The sequence below is a fragment of the Condylura cristata genome, unplaced genomic scaffold, assembly GCF_000260355.1.
Source record: "Condylura cristata isolate star-nosed mole 26May11 unplaced genomic scaffold, ConCri1.0 scaffold00003, whole genome shotgun sequence".
NCBI lineage: Eukaryota > Metazoa > Chordata > Mammalia > Eulipotyphla > Talpidae > Condylura > Condylura cristata.
Window position 1 is genome coordinate 11,353,439 of NW_004567104.1, and position 16,450 is coordinate 11,369,888.

Genomic DNA, 16,450 nt, shown 5'->3' on the forward strand with positions numbered 1-16,450 from the left:
TGCTGTGACACCAGGGAGGGCCTGATTTTCATTTTTAAGGACACGGCATCTCAGTTAGGAAGTTGGAGCCTCTTAGTAATATATCCATATATTTAAATCTACTATGTTCACTGAAATATTATTTTTTAATATTTTTGGCATCCATTCATTAAAATAATATTTACAGAAAATATAGAATAAACTATGCCACACATTAAGTTATGAAAGAAGGGCAATATTTTTAGTGAGGTAAAGAGATGTGAGGTGGAAATAAAGACTTTTGTGTCTGATTGAAACACTATATCAAACTGTTTCTCTGTTCTTTGTGTCTATACCCAGAAGTTGAGTAACCAACCTGTAACACAGATAAAATCAAATTACCCATGATTTCCATTACTGGTAGTATTGTTCTTTCTTTTGAGCATGTCCAAAATTCCATTTTTTCCATTAATTTATCAAGTACTGTGTGAATAAGACAGAAATGATAACTGCTACAAATTAGGCTCAAAGGACCAATATTAAAGCAAAACAATTTTTATTGTCATTATTTTAATATATCAATATAGAACATCTGGAATATATTTTCCAATATTCTAATTATTTCAGACCATTTAGACACACATAAAGACTTCTATTCATTATACCTTTTTTGATTGCTCTAGTTGGTGGCTCCATTTTTTGGCAATTTCGCATGCCACCCATAGAGATCTGGAATATATTTTAACAACTCTGAGTTTTCTAGCGTACATGACCCACCTCTCTTAATTTGAGACCCTCGTGCTCTAGGAAAACAAATGGGGATGATTCTGTATGTTTGGTCAGGAGAGTAGATTTCTAGGCATGGTTTTACCCAGTAGTGCTGTGATTTTTCTGCTGGTTATTACCTGTTTGTGACTCTTCCCTGCAGAGATACATGTACTGTGCCCCCCTTCTATGTTTTGTTTTGTGCCCTCGGAGCCTGTCTTTGACCTCTGAGCTGTGATAGCATGGCCTGCTTTGACAGCTCATTTCCCACTGTGGGAGTTTGAATTGTTTACTTTTTTTAGCATTCCTTTTTCTTTGGATCATGATTTCTAACAGTGATTACAGACTTCCATGTCTGCAACTCTGAGAGGGTCGCCTCTCATTCTTACCTCCAGTTCTAACCTACTTGAGTAATAGTTTTTTCCTTTTGTCCTAAGCCAGGAAGTAACTACCTTCGGTTGATTTTTTCTGACCATTCCCTTTATCCTGTGCATCTCTCTCTAAGTCATCTTTTACTAAAACATCTAGCGTTGAGTTCTGGTTTCTCCATGGTTGACATAGCATGTATCAGCAATAAGACACATGACATAACACATTGAATTGTCTAATTTTCATTCCGTGGTCATAGAAACAAGGTGAAAAATTAAAGGAAGAATCTTAAAACATGATCTGTCTAGAAAGTAACTTATATTTGAAATAGCTTGACTTGCTTTCTACTGCTGCTCAGCTCCTGCTTTCTCAGTTACTGCAACCAACTCCTCAGCTGTTTTATTTTTAGTGGCTTCCAGTAGCTGAGTGTATGCCAAGAACTGTCAGTGTGCCAAAGGGGGAGATCTCAGTTAGCACCTAGTTCAGGCTGATTGGAAGCCAGATCTTCAGCAGCTTTTAAACTATGCAAAGCTATACAATCCTATGGTACGTCAAGTGCACTTCCCACTGTCACTAGATTAGTGCAATCTAGAAGTGTGACCTGATGGTGGTCTCAAAATTCAGGACTGTAGATGTGGGTACAAGTAAGTTCCTTTCTGAAAGAAAACCATGAGCTGAGGCAAGGCAAAGGGAGAGTAAGGTGACATTTACTGGCTTCCATTTTGTAAGAGTGTCACAGTAGACTCCTAGATGCATGGTAAACTTGAAACCTGCCCCATCAGGCCATTGCTCCAGGAGGGAGCCCATTACTTAGAAAGACTGGTTGTCTGTGCAGTGTCTTGGGAGTTATAACCAGCCAAGAACTGTTATAAATTGGGGTCAAGAAGCTTACGTTTCTCTGGCCACAATAGCCAGGTGAACAAGGAACTTCTCTAGTGGCAGCTGCAAAAACCAAAGAACCAGACATAAAAAAGGGCACATAGGAACAGGTAAAGCTCCCCTCCAGAAATTACTGTTATTCTAACACTTGACAGGAGCTATAAAGATGATGTCCTCCTGTCTCTGAATATTCTAGTAGGCTCCTAGTTGTGTATTATATTAGATGCCTCCCCCTCAGGCTGTCACTTTAACATAAATTAATAAGCCCTTTTTGTAGAAAATCTAGCTTTTGTTTATGGGTCACCTTTGAGCTTGGCCTTGGATTGGATGACTCCAAGCTCTCAATTCCTTTAAAAAAAACTGATGTGTTTTTTCTTTTTCTCCAAAACATATCAGTCCTTAAGCTGGACATTTATTTCCACCCCTCCCTCCCCTCAAAGGAAATCGTTCCTTGTATAGATATAGATTTGGTTTGTCAATGAGAGGAGGTAGGTCAGGATTTTCCTGTCGCCACCTTGACTCTGACACTGGGTTGCAATTTTTAAGAATCATTTAGGGAATTTTCAGTGGAAGTAATTCAACTTCTGAAAAACGCTTAAAGGAATTCAAATGTCAATTAAAGAAAAATATAAAGATACACTTACCTTCAGGAGGTTAGTGGGCTTTGACTAGTCTGTTTTCTTCCTTGAATGTAAAAGAGGAAATAATAATATATGTTAGTAAGAAAGGTATAAAAATACAGTTTCTACGTGGACACTTTTAGAATTCTCTTTTCTGAAATTCAAAATTGAATGCAGCTTGAATTTTTTTCCAGCAATTCCCGAATTACATTCAATGGAAAAACAGATTGGTTTTCCCTGAGAATATTCAATTTTCTAAGATTTCCTTGCTCCAGATGTTTGTGAAATATTGTCACCATCCCATTGCATTATTATTAACAACACTTATTAGCATATTGTAGACTCTGAAAAGTCCTGGAAATAAAGGAACTTGTTGAAGTCTGTTTAAACTTAGGCAACAAAGATTATTTAAGCAAGGGAAGAATTTCTGTCTCATAATGCACATCATATTCTTTAGTTTACTATAAATACCTGCTTAGGAGGGATGTTCTAAAGCCTAGAAAATGAGTTTCCAAACCTGCTGAGACTCACTGTTGACTTTTTGAGATTAATTTAAGAAATGGCCATAAAATTATGTAATCTAATCTAAGGGATTAAGTAAGAAATATGTAGAAAACTATATGGAACAATTACCTTGAGGGTGAGTAAATATTTTATGCTTCTCTTCCCATGAAATATGTGTCATAGGATGGAAAACACAAGGGAACCTAGTATGCTGGTTCCACATTCCACATTGGAGAAGTGAGGTTTATTTCATATTGTTAAAAGCATTTATCCTGTACCCATAAAATAATATGTATTAATTGTATGTTATATCTTTGAAACCACCAGGCCATGCATTATGTAAATGCCTGGATGACTTCTGCATTAATCTAATTATAGCATTTTGAAATAAACCTCAAGAAATTTTTATTATACAAAGTCAAGGTGCATGCTAACCATTTTAATTTAATTATGGCACTAGTATTCAAATTATGTAAAAGATATGTAAACAGCAATTGACAATTCATTGCTGAGGAAATGCAAATGTCCTTGTAGGTTGGAAAAATGCCAAAAACTTTTGGGAGTTTAATTTTGCTATCTGGTATCCTCTATGCATGATATATGTTGAGTACTTTGTCATTTTGCACTTTATTCTATTTTATTTATTTATTGTAAAGGTTTATTTTATATGTTTATGTATACAATGATTGGGGTCTATGCCAGAGGTGCAGGGGGTGAGAGGAGTCACCGGAGACCTAGTGGGGAGTAGAGCAGGCAGATCTACTGAAATCCATGGCTGAGGGGAGCAACGGGCAAGACAGGAGAGGTCTGCTGTGCCATTTGGCTTAGCTCCCTGGCAGGAGCTATCCTAGTATCGAATTCAAACCATAGTTGTGGCAGTGCTAAGACTTAACCCCTGGGCCATAAGTGAGGCTCCATACTTTTGATTTTTTGATACTTAAAAAGTTGAGTCTTAGCATTTAGTCTCCAAATAACTACAAATGGGTTTTTATCAATATCATATTAAGCTGAAAAAGTGTATTAATTTGTAAAAGGTACATGATGTATTCCATTAATCAAAGATCTGCAGAATTTCTTGGTAAGTATTATAGTATGCACTGTGAAACCAGTATCTTATATGGTTATAGAATTTAAGGATACTAGTAATTTGACTGCAAATAGCAATTATAAATCTTTAAAATTTATACTTCTGCCTGATACATTATAGCATGATTTAGTCACACTACTAAGATCACACATATTATATATGTTATATTACATGTATATCATTAATTAATATATCAACTTTTGTTATTCATGAAGTATGAGTTGACTTAACTCTATATAACCATTTTAGGGGATATGACAGATTCATTTGGTGTAAAAGGTCATTTATAATTTGCCACTAATCTTTCCAGGGTAGACAATTGACTATATGTTTTAAAGTGGAAACTCAAGATTCAAAATTGAATGCCAAATTTTTATTTTTTCTTTGACATCATATTTAAAAGAAAGGGTGAAGGTTTGTGATTTAAAAAAAATGTACTTTATTTTCACTACTGCTTTACACACCTGAACAACTATAATTTTTGTTGCCTTGAGATTTTTCTAAAAGTTGTGTCCTAAATTTGAAAGCATATGTTGAGAAAGGAGAAATGAGCCAATAGGGTATATTAGTTTTTATTTTTTTTCTTAATTCTTCAGTTGTTTGCATATCTGTACAACTTTGGGAGTTTCACATCTCACCTTAAAGAAGATATATTTGTATTTGCAGTATTGATAAGATTTGGTTTCAGGTCTATAAATTACATGTAGACCCACTATATATTTGGTTACTCAGAGCAGATCTTTAAATTTACTGTTAGAGTTGAAGTTTGGATTTTTAATTCCCAACTTTCAGCAAAATTTACATTTCTGGCAATTTATAAATTTCTACTACTTTAGGAGGATAAAGTATAAACATTACTGTTTATCTGGAATTTTTGTTTTAGATGACAATTTCATTGTATTTTCTCAATAGCAAGACTATTTTGTGTAAGTTAAACCATCATTCAGTGTCTACTAATACTAGAAAGAACTAGAAACAATCATCTTTTTCAAGATAACTCAATTTTAAAATAAGTAATTTATAATAGCTCATATTTATTCAGTGTACCATGCTACTCTGTAAGTAGCTACTCACTTAACTGACCAGTGAACATACTTTCCTGAGTAATTAGCTATTTCTGATTGTGTTGACTCTTTTTTCATGATTTTTTTTGTTTCACTTTATTTTGGTGATATCTATGATTTTAATTTGAAAAATCTGTAAAAAAATAGCTTGAAAGTATTGTGAACAGAGTTGGTATCTCTTAATAAATGCTGGCAAAAATATTGGTGTACAATACTAATATTGTAAACATTTAAAATTGCAGTCTTGTTTATAAGATTCTCACTGAGTTTTTTTTTCCCAGAATGTCCCATGTCTCTTTTTATAGATTATTATAAAATCTGTTCCATATTTGATAATACATTTTACACTTAGGTATAAAGATTGATAGATTTTTGTGGCTACCTGTCTATATAGCAGAAGAAGAGCAAGTAATACAGCTCATTAGAATGGATAGACTCTAATATTCATAAAATGGAAAATAAAACTTAGGCTTCTGCTTGCATTAAATGAGTCAATGATGTAATTTAATTTAATGCAGATCTGGTATACATTTATTCCACCTTTGCTTCTGCCACTTTCTTTTACTCCTGACAAGGTAACTTTTACATAGTTGATTTATGATCTAGATGCTAAAGTTGTTAGTTTAATAACAAATATGTCGATTTGGGTAAAAAAATAAAGGTTTACCCCTCATTCCTATCCCTTGGTATAGGTAAAATAAAATAAAAAAAAATGTATTGTCACCTTGCTGGGTGGCAGCATTCTGAGTGGTGCTGGAGGAAAGAAAAAGAACTCAAGGTCCAAGTGTGTCTCTGTGTGTGTGTGTGTGTGTGTGTGTGTGTGAGAGAGAGAGAGAGAGAGAGAGAGAGAGAGAGAGAGAGAGAGAAAGAAAGAGAGAGAGAGAGAGACTGCTGTTTTCAGCAGATACTGGTTTCCCAGTATGCTCCCCATACCAGGATGTTTGCCTTGGTGAGAGGCCCCCTGCCTGATTTTATACACACACACACACACACACACACACAATGTATTTTAAAGATTATTTATTTATGCATATAGAACTGGGGTACAGGCCAGTGGTTTGGGGCAGTGAGAGGGTTCACCAAAGACAGAATGGTGAGCAGAACAATCTGACTGCTGAGGGGAGCAGAGGGTGGGTTAGTAGAGGTCTGCTGTTCTGTGTGGATCACCTCAGGGGTGGGAACTGAACTCATGCTGAAGTGGCTTTAGTTTACTAGTGCTGTGGTTTAACCTGCTGGGCCACCAGGGAGGGCATGATTTTATATTTTTAACTTGACCAGCAGGAACCCTGGGCACTGAGACAATAACCCTAATAACAAAGAGGACTGGGGATTCCACAATATATTTTACTTTGTTCAATTTGATTTTTTTTAAGAAAATGCAAAATGCTTAGAAAGGTTAAAATTATATTAGTTGATTTTTTTAATACTCCCTGGCTTTAAATGCTAGTTATTTGAGACTATGGTCTATAGGATCATACTAAGATAATTTACTCATTTTTCATATATTATTTAATATTTTTTTAATCTCATAAAAACATGTCCTTAGTTATTTTGATCTGCTTCAAAAATGCAAATGTAAGGAAATACATAGAGATCCATTATAGTTTCCTGTCAGTGTCTTTTCTTTTGTCTGATATTATAGTAGAGTGATTTGTTCCACATGTATGACATTTCCAGGTTGATTACATTTTAATTCCCAGACACAAAATAAATTTGCATGGAAGACATACATGTTTCAGATTTCAGAAGCAAAATCTGATATTTGGAGAGATGGCATAACTTGCTCCTGATCACACAGCCAGTAAATGATTGAACTGACTCCATTTCTGACATTGTTATACTCCCCATTGAGTTCAGTGGTTACCTTTAAAATTAAACACATGCACTTTCAGAGCCTGCCGAGCTATGTCCACAGCTTTCCTCCACACTGGTGGCTTTAGGTGCTAAACTAATGGAACCATGTGCTTTTTATAAATCAGTAGTCTTCTTCCCCATTCTTGGTTGACCCAACTTAGGTGTGTTTTTTTTCTGTGACTGCATTAGGGCAGTGGAACACTGGTGAAAGAAACTGGAAACTAGTAAAGTTTAGGAACACTTTAAATTTACACTCAATCTCGTTGGAGTACTGAGCACCATCTAGCAATTCTACTTTCCTTTTCTGGCCTTCTACTCTTTTGTAGTTAGGATTTTAAATCTTTTCTACCTTTCCCAAGCATTGATCTACTTATCTCCCCCTTGCTTACAAAAGATCACCCTCTTTTTCAACTTTTTGGAGAAAGTAAAAGATATCAGGTCAAATGTAAATTCTATCAACTTTTTTTGTCAAGTTTCACATTCAAATATTTCTTATTGTGGCATTAAAATGAAAGTCATGTTTTGCTTTATACTTCAATATGTGAATTTTATCTTAAGAATTGTATATAAACAAACCAGTTTCCTGGTCTCACATAATTATCATTTTATAGTAGGACAGGCAATAAACTCTTATAAATTAGATACAAATGATAAAATGGTAGGTTCTATGAGGAGAATGAAGCAGGTAATATGAAATAGGGACATGAGTAGGAGAAGGCAGCATTTACCAGAGTGGCACGGAAAGATGCCTCTTAGGAATTAATTCAGTTTGGTGATTAAGAACACAGACTGAGATTTAGATACCACCTCTTATTGACTTGATAACCTTGAACAAGTTCCTTAAACTCTGTTTCTGAGTTTCCTCATTGTTAAAGCTGGAGCCTTGACAAGGCCTTTATAGTAGGGTTAATGTGAACATTAAATATATATAATGTGTTTAGATTGGTGCTAAAATTACAAAGAAAAGTCAATGATCATAGCTACCATATCTGTCAAAGATCAATGAACAGATTCAAAAGACATTCATTGAAGAAAGTTTAATGAAATGGTCATGCACAGAGGTGTGGGATTAGCTAGGAAACCAGTAGCAGGTTGACAAATAACCCAGGTAATAGCAACAGTGAGAAGCTATTACTACCTTAATACCTGAAGGCACAAAGAGGAGCGGTGTTATTTATTTACTAGAGCCAGCAGAAAGGAATGGTAGCTATGATAGATCAACCAGCCCCAGCACAAAATGTGGCTGTAGAGAAATTTGAGTACTACTTGAAGAGTGGCAGGTACTATGAGGAGAATGAAGCAAGTAATATGAAACAGGGATCTAGGTTGCCAGAAAGGAGTCTGGGGGAGAACATTGGGATTCAGATTACATCTTAATTTATCTCTTTCCAGCTTTCAGTCTTCCAACAGTCCTTACTATCAGGGTTCCTAACTAGAATTCAGGGATGAGGGAGTTCTAAAGAGGGCAGCCGGTATGGGTATTCTTCCAAGGCAAAAACAAGGAAATGAAGAGAGGTGAAAAAATTAGGGAAGACAGTAGGCAGCCAACCTACTGATCATCATCATCAACAAAATCATTGTCATTATTAATAAATGATCAAATGATTTTTGAGTTGAGAGGCCTGGCCTGTCAAAGATAATGGGGAAATTGCACAAAAAAAGAGAGCAGCAAGTGTCAATACTTTGAAGCAGAAGTGGTTACATGTGGGTAAGCTGATCTTGCAGGGCTGCTACTCACAGAGGTTAATGAGAGAGATGCTTACAAAGGCATGAGTGTGACTGGAATGAAATAAAGGAAATTGAGGGAGAGATGCACTGGAGAGAAGCATGGTCAGATCATCTTGGTTTCTGTAGAGAATGCTAAAGAACTTGCATTTTCTTCACATGCATTGGGAAGATCCTTGAGTTTTTGAATGAAGACTTGGTTTAATTTGATATATATTTATAAAAATAAACCTTAGCTGCCATCTAGAGATTGAATTATGGACAGTCAAGTATAGAAGCAGAAGAGTTTTCTCAATAGTCTCAGTGAGAAATCACGGTGACCTGGAGTGTGGAATTTGGAAAGAGGTGAACTGAAGTAGGAAATAAAGGCAGTGGGTTTTCTAATTAATTGAATCTGGGGGGCTTGGGGTTGGTGAAAAGGAGGAATCAAGGATGATTACTGCCTTTGGTTTAAGTAAGTAGGTAGATGACATTAACATTTACATTAGTGAAAGAATGGAAATAGAAGAAAAATAGGTACTTTTCATGTATGTGAATGTAGAAGGGAGTGTTTGAAGGGTGAAATGTTTTAATTACAGATCAAGAGTTCTGAGGAAGCTATGAATCATTTGAGCAGACATTAATGAGATATCCCAGGGTTACAATAAGGTCTGAAATATAGGTGTCATCAACTTTTTGATGATATTTAAAGCTATGAAGACTATCGTTAAACCTCTATTAGAGAATCGAGCCCTGCGTCTGTCTCCCTCAATGTTGTGAGATGCAGTGCAATAGGCAGCATAGGAAAATGAAAAGAAACTGACAGTGAGGACAAAGAGAAGCTAGGAGTTTATGATAAATAAGAAAATGGGGGTGATCTTATGTCCTGTGACTTGACATTTCATTACCTTGCATGTGGGAGAGAGAACTAACTGATCTATAGCTATTGAGTTAAGGTTTGTGAGAGGGTCCTGCTGAGGCCCAGTAATTGGTATAAGTGGTGTTGGAGTGGCTTGTGTTCCTCATACTGCTGATAGTTTCCTCTCTTGGGTACTAGTGAGTGTGTTTCTGCAGTCTGTGAGAGGTACTAGTGTGCTTCTTTGGAGCAGCACAAGTTTGGACGAGTTGGAGGGTGCCTTTCTGTGTGTGCTTCACTTCACTGAAGCTCCTATCTGCTGGACACCTCAGCTTCTCATATGTATCTCTTCTTAGCTAAGTGTACACCTGCCCACTGCTTAACTCTCTCTTCCCAGGGCTGCCAGTCTATCACTTTCAAGAGCATTATAAAATCTTTTACATTTTTTTTTAAAGATTTATTTATTTGTGCATACAGAACTGGGGTACAGGCCAGAGATGCAGGGGTAGTGAGAAGATTCACCAGAGACAGAGTGGGAGCTTACATTTTTTTTTTTTGATTTATTTATTTGTGCATACAGAACTGGGGTACAGGCCAGAGGTGCAGGGGCAGTGAGAGGATTCACCAGAGACAGAGTGGGGAGCAGAACAGGCTGACAGAGAAAGACACTGCTGAGGGGAGGAGCAGGCAAGTCAGGAGAGGTCTGCTGTGCCATGTGATTACCTCCAGGGCAGAAGTGGCTTTAGCTGCTTAGTGCTGTGCTTTAACCCACTGCACCACTAGGGAGGGCCTCTTTTACATTTCTTTATCACCCAGTCTTTCCCTAACACATATAATTATGTGGCAGTTCTTTAGATAGCAAATTTTTGAATCCCAATTAAAAGTCACCTTAAAATGAGAATTAATTTTTACTGTGTAAATAGGAAACTGTATACAGGAATTTCAAAATTGTCAAATTTAGTGATTCGGGAATGTTGATGCCCTGTAAACCTTTTGGAATTCCTTTCATGGTCTCAAAACAACTACAGCAGTTCTTAGGATTAAATCCTCATATAGGGCATGTTATTTTCTTTGACCTCTCATTATTTCATATTTCATTGAGGAACTAAACCTTTCAAACTGCCATTAGCAGAGATCACTCAAACAAAGGAATCATTCTCCAGCAGTGAGAGACAGGTTTTGTGAGTCAGAAAAAAGAGGACAGTTCCTACTGCTGAGGCCATTCAACACTTCTCTGGTCTTGTCAACACTTCTCTGGTCTTGTTTCCATCAGATTCCTCCCCTTGAGGAATTCCCATATTGGTTGGTGATAACAGCTTCATTGTTAGTTCCTATTTAACTTTACTTACCTCCAATTTAGAAAAATCTAATTTCCTTAATTCAGGGGTAACATACTTATGTGCACTCTTTCTCCAATTGTCTACTTTTTAATGACTTCCATTGTTGTTATGATTGAGTAAAATCTCCATCCTAGCTGCCAGCCTATGTATATTTAACGGTTAGATTTCCTGCCATTTCTGTAACTATTCTACACCATGGTTTTTGCCCTCCAGCCACACAAACCTGATTTCCAATATTTGAACTTTGTTCTCCTTTGTCTTCCTGTGTGCTGTTCTGTTTGTCTCCTTGGGATTTTTTCACTTATGTGATATACACCTGTTTTCTAGTGGTCAAAAGTCACTTCTTTAGGGAAGTATTACCTAAATCCCTCCACCTTATCTTTCCCAAATTATTCCACATTTCAGTCTTATAGTTTCTGGTACTATTTGATTTTTGCAGTTATCAGTTTGTATATTTGTCAGATTCCAGTAACTGTCTATCTCTTTCACTGTACTAAACTGTATGTTCTTAAATCACTGTGTGTTTTATTCACCATTTTACTCATTGCTTCATTCAGTTAGTTAAAATATATTTGTTGAATGAGTAAATGAACAAGTTCTAATTTGTATTTTCTATTAGTCATACTCACAATTCAGATTTCTTGTTTCCACTTTGTAGGATATTAAATAGATCCTTAATTTTGCTCAGGTGTGTGCACATGTGTGCATCTGAATATGTGTGCATTTATGTGAATAACAAAGATCTTTGGAAAGAATGTCAGACAAGTCTCTTGTAACTAAATGCACCAATTTATTTGGCTAATCAGAAATCTTACATGCTAGTTTTCTAGTTCTTGGGTTCATTATGGTTAAGTGGAGATTGACAAATAGGTGGCTTCCAGATTAATGAGTTACTGCCTAATTTTTGTACATAATAAGATCATGGAAATTACATTGGACATTTCTGTGTTCATATTTTTTAATACTGTCTGCAATAATCTGAAGGAAATTAATGTCTGATTGCAGTTAAAGAAAAAAATTAAACTTCTTCCATTACTATATTTATGTTAATTTTATGCTATAATGATACATGATACAGAGCTCCATTTCAAGAGAGCCCTCATAATAGGTTTGAGTGAGAGGCAATTCCTAAATTATTTGGAGTTAAACATTATAATAGCACTTTTCCTAAGAGTGTCACATACATATTTTTACTTTATTTAAAAGGAAATGATAATCAGGGACCTCTTTCTAAAACTATTACTGGGGATTTAAACTTACTGAAAATAAAAATATTACATGAGAAGCAATTATTTTTCTTGAATATATGTATAAAAGTTGGCATACAGAATTATATTTTGCTGGAAAAATTCTTAGATATGTAACATAAACAGTAATTTTGAATGAATGTTTATTAATTAACATTAATTGAAGCATACTTAGAGACCTGTTAATAAAGGCTAGGCACTATGGTAATAAGAATTGATTGCAAATTTCAGGATTGGATATATATTTTTATAAATTGTGTAAGAATTTTGATGTGCTGTGAATTTGTTTTGGATGTTTAGCAGTGTATAGTGGGTATTTTTAGTTATTTGTCAAATATGACTAGGATAGCCGAGAGACGGGTAAGAGAGAAAAACCGTAATAAATTAAATGAACCAATTGTTTTCATAAAAAAAAAAAAAAAACTAATATGGTCTTCAGAAAATTGTAAGAATTGTGGGGCTTAGTTTTTATTGAGAAGAGCAGACATGTATAAAATGATTACAAAAATAGACTAGTAAAAGGAAACTATTCACTATTCTTTCTTTTAAACACTGTCATCCCTCACTCCTTAATATTTCAAACAGATAAGATTAAACTGTTAAGATACTAGATTCTGTGATCCTAATTTTACTTCAGAAATCAAGAACTAAAGGAACATTTATTGATCTTTCCTGGAAACCAGTAGGGGGTAGAAATACCAATCAATAGCCAGCAGTTGATTGTTTAGATTTTTTTGCTTTTGTGTCATTTGCTGAAAGTTAGATGTGATATATATTTAAAATTCTAATTCTTTGACTTAGACAAAAGTTGGATCTACAAAGGTTTAAGGAATTTTTATTTGTGTTTTATCAGGTTTTTGGGGGGGTTTCTAAATGGTGATAAAAGGTTTTTCATCACATATATATGAAGAGGTGTGAATCTATTTTCCCAAATCATATAAAATGTTGTAAACATTGTTAACTCAATAAAAATAGTACAGTAACAACAAAAAAATTACAATAAGAAGAGGTTTTTAAGGCTGAGCTGTCTGAGAGGTATAGTCATAGGTACTGGTTCACTTTGGTGGTCCCATCGCATAAAACACCATCTATAGGGGTCTCTTCTCTATTACTAAATCATGATGCTGTCCATTTTGTGACAATCTTTACAGAATTACATTGAGCAAGGACTTTTAGGCCATTTCTGTCCCTATACATTTATACAGCATCCCACTCAAAGATGAATCAGTGAGAAAGACCAGAGTATGAAGAGACAGGAGTTTACTCTAGAAATTATTGAGTGTCAGGGAGGTCCATTACTAGCAGGTCAGACACATCTACCAGTCAACTCCAAGCAATTAACACCTATATGAGCTTCGATGTAAGGAAATCAATCAAACAGACTGAACTGTCTATGCATGACTGAAATCCTTGATTCTGAATTAAAAGGGTGGTAAAGTACCAAATTCAGTTAATGCTTTTAGTGAGCACTTGGGGGTTTTACATTCTAGCTAACCATATGGTTATCCAAGTCTCTTGGGAAAATATAGGCTTCTGAGTACACTGGTCCTTCTGCCCCCTCATTTATTTCTATTTTCATTTTTTGAGCCCTGCATTAGTCATACATTGTGTTGAGTTTTATGTCGACCATATCATTTAATTCTCAATTAGGAAAGTTTCTGTTATCATGAATTTGTTAAAGAGGTGGAAATGGAAAAATACTAAGATTATTACCTCAGTTAGAATATCACTGCATCCTCTTGTCCCCCTTTCAGCATAGTGACATGTCATGCCTGTAATAGCATAATACATATATAAGGAATATAATAAATGTAACTCACAAGTCAACATTAATACCGCTCTTTTAATTTTCAAGTTGTTTTTGATATTATTCACTAAGTACTGTGCTTACACCCACAATTATTTTTTGAAACATGGGCCCAGTACCCACAAAATAAGCCAGGATGATTCTTTACCAAAGTGGTTTTCTTTAATCCCTGAAAATATACTGTTGGATGCTATGAAAAATCTTCTTTCCTTGTTGTTACTCTCTTCTCTCTCTTTAACCATTGTTTGATATTGGTTGTTTCTTGTCACTTAATAGTTTGGATTTGCCTCCTGCCTCAAATTTTCATCTGCAAAGTGGATGTAATGATAGAATTTACTTCATATCATAGCTTTGATGAATAAGTCAGTTAAAGCATGTGAAATTGCACTTCTAAGACTTTCGATAGTGTCTGATAGTCTTCCTTTTGGAAGGAACAAATTACTTAAAAATTTTAAATGAGAAGTTACAATAAATTGTCATGATCAGATTAAGCAGATGATGTTATTTGTCAGATTGCCATACGACTTTCTCAACGCCAACTTTCATTTCTGTATTTGTCTCATTGCAAATTAATAGTGAATAGTTTGGTGAATTGCAGTAGTTCACTGGTCGTGTTTTGAATAGTGCACAATATTGAATATTGTATATTCAATAGGTATTTGTATTTCCATTGAAAATAAGGAGGGTACAAATAACATTTTTAGTTATTGCCCTTTTAACTGTCTTTGTAATCTGAACCCTTTAGATTATTGCTACTTTCTATCCTCATGATTTCTCTTCTTTATAGCTCAGTTAGTCCTGTTCACCTGCTCACATTAAATTTTACATTGGATACATTCAGTTACACATTACATCCTTAATAAAAGATGTTACCATAGCTTAGAATGTTTTCTAGTTTCTCTGCCCTATATTTATTATTTATCTTTATTATTAATACCATAGTCATAGTCATCATTGAATTGACATGACTCTCTTCCTTTGAGAATTTATCTTAGCTAACTTTAGGCAATTAGTTTTCAGTATTCCTTGAGAATTCCTCAGAATTGCTGATTTTTCTTCAACTGTATATATGTTAGTAGCTGGATTTTCCTCTAAGATTTTAAGCAAAATATCATTTTAAAATAGACTGATCATAAAAGCAGATATTGTAATACAACTATCTTCTACTAAGTCCAGCATTAAAAAACTTGCAAAAATACCAACTAACCAATGTTATTTTCTTCATTGGATAGTTTTGTTTTTGAAAGTACCAAATTTAAGTATGAAGTAATAAATATTTTAATTTCAAAATTTAATTTGTTATTGTGAACATCTCTAGATATACCCTAAAATACAGAAAAAAAATGTCTAATTTAAAGAGTCTGAAAGACTAGTCTAGGAACCAAAAAGCTTGAAAATGGTTGTTTCAATCATTAAGATAAACAGGCATTTCACTGTTAATAGTAACAAATATCATTTACTGAGATCTTCTATAAAGAGGCATGTAATATTTTTCAATTATCTTTTATTTCCACAGTGGAGAAAACTAAATTAGTTTTCTTATTTTAATTTACTAATGTGAAAACAGGGATAAGACAAATTAAGATATTCCCTTAGTTTTTACAGCATTGAAGTAATAGAATGGGATTGCTACGTGTTCTATAGTTTTGATATTTTTACTGTTTATTATTATCATTCATTAATGCATATTATTCCTAAAACTGTTACAGGGCAGGCAGAGAGGGGCACCATTGAACCCCCAAGCCTGCTTGCTCTAAATAGATTCTGCCATCCGCCGCATTAAGACAAAACGTGACTTTAATGAAAAGGAACTTTAATACAGTGAGTATACAATATGGAAGACAAAGATTATAATTTCTAAATCAGACACCTGAAGTTACCCATCTCCTTGTGGGCAAAAGTCAACCCAAAAAGGGATTGGTACAAAGCAAGGCCTGAAAGCCCGCCACAAGACTAGAGCACCTTCTGGCTGACACCCATAGAAAAGGGTAAAAAAGGCCAGACATATCTGGGAAGAAAAGAGCAAAATCAAAATAAATATAAACACTGCCATAGTCAACCTCCCCACGGGTCTCTCACTCACATCTCTTTCAAGCAGTGCAGGGCCAATAAATAGGGTTTCTTTGTGTCTCCTTTTGCTCCAGGTGGCTTCCTCAGGTCTCCTGGCTCTCCATCCTACTTCCTTCCTTGTTGGATTCCTTCTCTTCTCTTCTTTTCTCTGCTCAGCTCCACCCTCCTTCTGGATGGGGCAGGGAACCTGGAACTTCCCCTTTTCCTGGGGCCCACCCTGTTACAAAACCACCTATTGTATTATTGTTTAAAATCTGATAAACAAGGAGTTAATGAACAAAATGATTATTGAAGAGATATGGATAGCCCATTTTTGGAAGCCCTAA

The 16,450-nt window shown here is 35.1% G+C and overlaps 1 protein-coding gene across 1 annotated transcript in view; it reads left to right on the top strand.

Moving 5' to 3' along the window:
- NLGN1 (neuroligin 1) overlaps positions 1–16,450 on the top strand; it is a 787,895-nt gene that overhangs the window by 876 nt on the left and 770,569 nt on the right. The gene's annotated exons all lie outside the window — the stretch shown is intronic.